The sequence below is a fragment of the Lepisosteus platostomus genome, chromosome 1 (genome assembly GCF_059453375.1).
Source record: "Lepisosteus platostomus isolate fLepPlt1 chromosome 1, fLepPlt1.hap1, whole genome shotgun sequence".
Classification (NCBI taxonomy): domain Eukaryota; kingdom Metazoa; phylum Chordata; class Actinopteri; order Semionotiformes; family Lepisosteidae; genus Lepisosteus; species Lepisosteus platostomus.
In genome coordinates, this window is record NC_142611.1 from 50,402,887 (window position 1) to 50,410,818 (window position 7,932).

The 7,932-nt window shown below is 39.9% G+C and overlaps 1 protein-coding gene across 4 annotated transcripts in view; it reads right to left on the reverse strand.

Annotated features, from left to right (window-relative positions):
- LOC148678055 (protein FAM53A-like) overlaps positions 1 to 6,220 on the reverse strand; it is a 45,025-nt gene extending 38,805 nt beyond the window's left edge. Inside the window, exon 1 of one of the 4 annotated variants that reach the window (XM_088631030.1) lies at positions 6,195 to 6,220. The gene's annotated coding sequence lies outside the window, so the exon portion shown is untranslated. Of the gene's footprint in view, positions 1 to 5,184; positions 5,309 to 6,089 lie in introns of those variants that run through there. The other 3 variants (XM_088631022.1, XM_088631016.1, XM_088631010.1) reach the window with 3 other exon arrangements.
- Between the last annotated feature and the right edge of the window lie 1,712 nt (positions 6,221 to 7,932).

Genomic DNA, 7,932 nt, shown 5'->3' on the forward strand with positions numbered 1-7,932 from the left:
TGCTCTAACCTATCAAGCAGAGAAACCCCACCATGGATTTTATGAAGGCTAGCTGAGCAAACGCTCCTAAGCCCACAGCAGACACGAATAACTTTTAACATAACTGGAAGAAAAGCTGTGATTCCTGGTTTTGCTGTATGATGCATGCATGGCATCATACAGCAAAACCAAAGATCTGAACTCCAGCTATGCTCAAGCACAACTTATTTCAGCAGCTGTTTGTGTAGGCATATGACCACTGGAAGCACATTACAGCACAGACATAACCAAGTAAATGGCTCAGTAAAAGCCTTCTAATCAAACGACAGAGCACATGCTGAATAATACGACTGGGTACTTAACATTTAACAAAATCAAGCACCAAAAAGGACAAAGGCTTATCCATGAAGGAAAATCCCTTAAATTCCAAACAAAAGCCTTTTAATCATTCTTACATGAAAGCTTCACATCCGCAAAGATTGTCATATCATTTGTGACAAGCAGAAAAGTTTTAGGTAACAAAAAATGGAACTATAACGATCTACATTTCAGCAAATTAAGCTCACATCTGCATGCGTTTATCTCAATCCTATGTTGCTGTTCTGACATTTCAATCCATCAAGTTTCACGGAACTAAGAAAACTACACACCATAAAACAATAAAGAGAACTACCAAAAATAAGCAAAAGAGGCAGCCCGCTTCTCATATAACAAAGGTTAATATGTTATGATAAAGATTTTCATTTCCTGCTTCTTTTTTTCCCAACTCCTAGAGATGCTATCAAAAATATTCAAAGTCGTCAAATCCGCTCCCCTTCATTAACATGTAAATTTGACCAACTTGGCGCTTTTCAATTGTAACGCAAAACCTGGTCTGTCAGAAAAAGAAATGATTCAAATTGCCAACTGGGAACACATTTCCAGCACAAAAAAAGTGAAAGTTTTATCTATTTGCATCCTTTCCACAGGCCAAGCCAAGCAAGAAACATCCAACAACATGGACTCAGAAGACAAGACTGGCTTGATTAGGAGCCAATCAGCTCTGTTCAAATGTTTGTACTTACATTTGGTTTTACAACCACAGCTCTAAATAGCAACAGAGCTGAGCACACAAATGGAAACGGGAACCAGGATCTCGTGTTCAGAACCATGCTGGTGCTGGAATCTTCCAAGCATATACCACAAAGCTCAGATGCACGTCTTTCACCAGTGAAAAGTGTGCACACAGTGGAACGCAATCAAACCACAAGATCCCAACGGCAGCAGCCATGTCCGCAATGGGAAACGATAACGGACGGCTTTCGACTTTTCTCCGCAAGATGCAACGAGTGCGGCGTTAGCATATCACAGTGACCCAATCGGCCTTAGACGACGCTCGCTCAGGCCACATGTACACATTAATTTAAAATGGACCCATGGGATATCGCATCAGGAGTATGGACTGACCCATAACGTCATGGACATCTTCACTAAAAGGATCCCATGATGGCTGTTTTAGGATAACTCATGAAAATGCTGCTGGGACCACAGAATAGTGTACCATTCTATTCTGAAAGGGGGCACAGATTATAGCTACATATTAGATCACAGTGGACTCTGCTGACGGCATGTCCAGTGAAGTATGACATACCTACCAAAGACACAGCACATCCTGTTTCCTTTGACAAGGATGATCAGGTGGCATGACAACGTGGGGGAGCCAAGTTCAGAACAATTATTCCTCGTTTCTTTTACATGCGAGTTGGAGAGGTGGAGTGAAACAGTTAATTCAGCTTTCCAGAGCAGCAGTGAAAACCCAAGAGAGTAATGCAGTAGTTCAGTTCAGGGTAAATGTTTAGAAAAACTAAAATTACCCAACAGCATGACTGAATAAGAATCAAAGCTGTGTTGTCCTAATCCAGAGAAGCAACTACAAAGCAAACATGAGTTCCCTTTCATTGTCTCAATTTAAAAGAGGCAAAGAAAAATAATCCCTGTTCACTGCAGTGGAGAGCAATGGACATTTTCTCATGTGGAAGACAATCTGCCTGTAAGTCTGGAATCTGCTGTTCCAGAAAAAAGTTCAGATAAAATAGCTAAAATGACAAGCAGGTTGCAGTATATTTGGTTGTAGGAATATAAAAATTGACTCAGGAAAATGTTTCAATTCTTTATGTTCCTTAAGCTTCAACATTTTGGTCAAGACTTCAAAGGAAACACGATTTCAGCTTTATTTTGCAGTCTTCCAAGGTAATTTTCTACAACATTTCATTTGAACACCAGCGAAACTTGGGTGCAATTTAATAGTACCATAGATTTTTAAACAATTTTGAGGACTTTTCATCAAATTATTATTTCCAAAGACCGGGTGGTTGTGAAAGGTGGTTTCATTGAAATGAAAATGTCATACTGATAAAGGTAGCCTACGTTATACTGCCTTGAGCCTGTCTTTCAGAAGAGAATGGAGAAACAAAACTCTCCACATGAACAAGTAAAACCACAAATTTAGCAAGAGCAAAAACTGCATTTGCCTACTTTAAGCATGTCATATAATTAGAACATAACAGCTAAAAAAAAAATACAGTATAACCAAGCACATTAGAACATCTGCACAGAAGAAAGCTTATTTAAAATTCAACAGTTTTCAAGAGTTACCTTCAAAAGTTAAAAATTTATCAGTCTGCCTCTTCCTCCTAGAATCGATTTGCCTTTTATTTTACAGAGTGAAAACTCCATTTGCAAAAAGCCTTTCCTACCACATGTCTGTGTATTTTAATTAACCGAGTCAGACACTATTTTCAAGCAAGGCCACAGGACCATGGGAACAAAAAAAGCAAAGTCTCATGGATTTTATTATGAACTTCATCAGAGGCACTTTTCTGAAGGACTCGCAATCTGCAATAAAAACTCTGCAGGGTCAGTATAGTCTATCCTATGTCAAAAGTATTAAATTTATGGCAGGAACACATAATTAGGGCAGGAAAAGTTTCAAGTGCATGCGGTTCTAGAGGGAACAATCCATCAAGTTATAGGAGGTGCCAAAATGCTGCCATCATCTCTCATAACACAAAGGAATGCATTCTGAAAAACAATGGCTGCCAGAGACGGGGGGGAATTCCTCTGGAGCTGTCCTTCTGCAGCCAGCCCCGGAATGCTGTTATCACCATTCAGGCCTTTTCTACTGTTAGACCGAGAGACCCGGCATCTCACAAAATACCCCACGACACAAAAAAAAATGCAAGTCAATGAGTGCCCCCGTAAAAAAGCTTGTTTTAAAAAAAAAAACATCCTTCAGAATACTGCTTTACTAAGGCACTGAACTCCACAGGGCTGTAAGACAGCCTTGCAAACACCTCCCATTACCAGAAGCCAACTCACTAACTTCACTTCGTTTTCTAAGGGTCTGACTTTCAGGATTAATTAGAACCAGGACCCAGTTAGCCGTTACAAATTAGCTGCAGGATTGCAGACAAGTGACCCGCCAGAAACGGCCAGTAAGGAGACAGCCTACGCTCGCCACAGCTATGTAGGTCAGTCTTCAGGCCTGCTACAGCACAGCAAAACAAGGCCCGGCCCCGTGCGCAACTCTGCAAAAACACCCACCAAGATGCTCGACGAATGCAGGAGGTATTACACACGCACAAACGCCAGCAAGCTCAACCACCATTAACTTTCAAGTAAAAAGGGACCCGTTAAAAAAATTAAAACGATCTCAAATTACAATAAAATCTATACATCCAGAGGCGACAAAAAAACACCATCCCAAAACTAAGCTTGGCTTTTTTTTTTAACTGGTTTCTACAGCGTTCCAGCCCAAGATGTTTTAGTAACCCCAGTGCAACGTGGAAAAAACGAGGATCACACATCAAGAGCTTTTCCATGAATCAGGCCTGGCGGCTGTTTAACACACCAGCACTTGTTTCCTAAACAGTCTACCAGTATCCTAGAAATGGAAGAAAAAAACTAGCTTGAATACTACTAACACTGCAACTCACAACACCAGTAAGAGGCTGCAGGGCTAGGCTGGGGTTTGGAGATTAAATCTTCAGAGGAACAAAACCCAATCTCTATTTTATGAAATTTCATTACAAACAAATGATTTTTTAAAGAAAAAGCAAGGCAGGCACTCTTTTCAATGCCACTACCAAATAAGCCTGTGCTATTCAAGTAACTTTTAGACATTTTGGGAACACTGGGGAAAAAAATAACAGGACCCATAAATTGTTTCTACGAACAGTATTTTAACCGTTCAACATTTGTTACAGAACGCTTAAGTCAAACCTGTTTGTTACATTTTTGTTTACAGCCTTTAAAAGAGACCAAGACAAAACGTAACACAAGGTCATGTAATGTTTGACAAGACTACACAATTGATTAGGATATAACAAAACACGTTGCAAGCACAATGTGTACCCCTGTCCAGAAAACGCACAACACCGCTGACATGTGTACACCAGCACACAGGAGCTAACTAACACAAGCATGGTCAACTAGAAAATGGATCTGACCAGGTGCCCTAACTCGTCCCAAGGCCTAAAGCTCAGCATGGCTATAGGAAAGAGCACATTTAATCTGCTCCATTTTCTGCTTTCATTACCTAGGACAAAAGCCGAGCCAACTATGTATCACAGTCACTTCCTCACAACCCCACATTCCCAACACAATTCCCTATCTGCTGTTTACAAACCGCTAAAGGAAAGCAAATGTCGGCGGCACATACCATTATATCACCACCCCCACCAAACCCCTTCTCTCAACCCCATACCTAATCTTTTATGACAGCCATATTTGTAGCATTATTTTCCCCCCGATTTATCCTTCTCGTTAAGATTGGAACACTGAACATATCCCAAGTCTAATAAGCTGTCTATATATTCATGTGGATTTCGATTCGTTCCTCCTCGGTCACAATTTGAAAGTTCGCAGACCCCAATTTTGCATCTCCCAAATAGAGGTTATTATCTTCTTTAATAAGCACCTGCCCGCGTTTTATTTTCAAAAACACATAAAAGCTTTCAGACTACCCTCCCATAAAAAACGCCAACCATGTATCCTCACAGAAAAGCACAAACAAGGCTACCAATCCCCCCTCACGCTGAAAGTGAATTGATGCAGCAAGTTGACAAAATGCTAATATTTCCCTTTTATGGATCGACCGTGTGGATCGTTATCTGCCGCGACGCTTTCCTTTAAAAGCAAGACGAAGTCAAGATTTTCCCTTTATACCTGCGTATACGCTTTGACTGTTGCCTGCAGGTCCTTCTGAAAATGAAAACACAAATGAATGCACTGAGGAAAATACAAGATCAGCCCCAGGAAAAACCCTCCCCGTGACCTGATTGGCTGAAGGCACGATTGTAATCTGGAAGCTTGGTCTATGAATGGCTACGATCGCAGTCTACCCGATCTGCAGTCAAGATTTCTCCCAAGGCCACGTGTGATGGGAACTGTAGTTGTTTTGTAGCAGCACTGCGGCGACACTCCACGGCCAAAGGAAACACTCAAACTCAAATTCCCATCTTCCCCCCGACTCGCTAACGTTAACACCAATTCACAAAAGGCAAACACGCAACTGCCGTAGTCTAGATTTCATTCTGGGCAAACACCGCTTACGTTCGGAAATCGCCGTACCGTTGACTGCATCCTTACAGGCACAGGCCTCGGTGCATTCACTTCTACCTTCTTCTACCTTCTCAAATCCATAACAACCGCTCATCTTAACCCATTTAAGCAGCGTGCAAAACAATCGTGCTTTAGAAGACTTACCGACCCAAACAAAAACCAATCAACGTACGGAAACAAAAATACAAACCCTGGATATTTGAATATTTCAGCACAGATTTAAAAATTAATCTTAGTAAATTAATAATATACATAGATTCATAAGGAAAATCAGATCTCTGAAAATATAAGTATATAGTTAGATATAAACAACCTTGCTCTTGTTTTACAAAGAGATTTACAAAGAGGCTTTTCAAAACTACAGGGTGTAACATGTATAGTCTGTAAAATTCTTCTATCATGTAAAAACACAAAAAAATAAGATCGAAGATTTAAACAAATATTAAAACTATGGTTTTGTCAGGATGGAACTACGTATATTCTAACTAATTAGAGCGTTCACTAAAAACGTACACTACCTTAATGCAAATACAAGCAATATTTGCTGTAAGTCTTCAATGAGTTTTCCAAAGAAACATGCAAATCAAAAATTAAAAATTACCCCCAATACCCACACTGGAGATACTCAGCCCCTCTAAACAGAAGAACTGATAATTGAAGAAATGTGCTAGAGCTTTTAATACCTCCGGCGGTACCATTAAAAATAAAATAATGGGAATAAAATAAGATATTTAAAACGACTATAAACTAACTGCCACTGATTATTTGTCTTAATATCGAAAATAAAGTTTAAAACAGAAATTCAAATAAAAATGTGGTATCAATATATCAACAAGTACATTGAATTTTCACACTCATACAAAAAACATATTTTTTCCGAGGTGGGTTCGCCCCTTCATAAGAAAGTGCGATGTGCCCAGCCTTGCCTGAACCAATCAGCTCCCCCAACCCGAGCTGCTGGAAGTTATAAACAAAAGAACCTCGTGGGATCTTCTGCATGAATGGGGAGGTTGGTTACTGCAGCAATGTGAGAGCGATGAGCTAAGCGCTGTTTGCTGCGGGCCGGTGGCCATGCCGTGGTAGTAGCATATCGATTATATTGACAAGAACGTAGCAGCACAGGTTCCGATGTTATTGTAACTACAAAACGACAGCGCCTTGGTCAAATTTATTTCTCATAATCACAGAAAAGATAAATCCGTGTTTATTTCGTTCCGAACCAGTTGTGAACACGATCATATTATTGAGGTTTCATGCTGGTATAGCAAATTAGTAGAAATATCTACTGTTGGAAGGTGATGTTCCTCTAAAGAAAAGCGAACTGGCTATTATTCCTGCATCACCTGTCATTGACGGTAAACTCAGAAGATGAGCATTGATTCCTCGAGTGTGAGAAAGGAAAGAACAATTGAAAAGACCTGAAAATGTTTTTTTAAAAACAACCCCTCCGCGGGGCCGCCTAACACATGTTCCGCGTTAGGGTTGTAATAGTTCATAGTCTACAAGGCGTGTGTCTAAGCGGATAATGGAAAGAAAAAGTGCATTTCTGGAAAGACAAAGTGCATTTCTGGATAAACAATGTCGTTGGATAGTAATTATAAATGTTTTATCGATTTTGGAAAGTAAAAGTAAATTCACATTATACTTAAAACTGTAGGGGTGACTTGTTCCGGCTAATTTATTTAATAAGTTCACACAGTTAAACAAAACACCGTTGATTTTAATGGAAGTACGAATATAAAGTAGATTTAGATAGTATTTTACATTACTAAGAAAACACTATAGGACGGTGTCTTGCACGGATATGTCGGAGATACTGTTTGTCCTTAAGAAAGACGAACTGAGTGCATTTTCTACAAAAAATATTCTGGTTGCTATATATCCCTCAGATCTTTGTTTACGGTTCAATGTACAGTAACCGAACACAATGAACTCCATAGCTTGAAATACACAACCCTATGTAAGATAACACTGTAATACAAAGTGTAGAATAGGCAATGTAATAAGGACACCTTCCTGTTAAAAGTCTTAGTAAAAAACGATCAATTGCTCTATGTCTTCCAGCATGTCGTTGGATTGTGGGGGGGAAAAGGAACCCCAGGAGGAAACCCATGTAAACACAGGGAGAACATACAAACTCCACACAGACAGCATCCCTGGTCCAGACTTGAACATAGGATGAGAGGGTTTATTTGTCATTTTAAATTAAATGGCATTTTTAACCCATGTTCAGGAGAGATAACAGCAACCAAGGTCTCCTTAATCTTTGCTACTCTTACACGCACACATCATCCCTTCCTGAAAAAAATATAAATGCCATAGTATACCTCTCTCTCTTGCTTGCATTTGTCC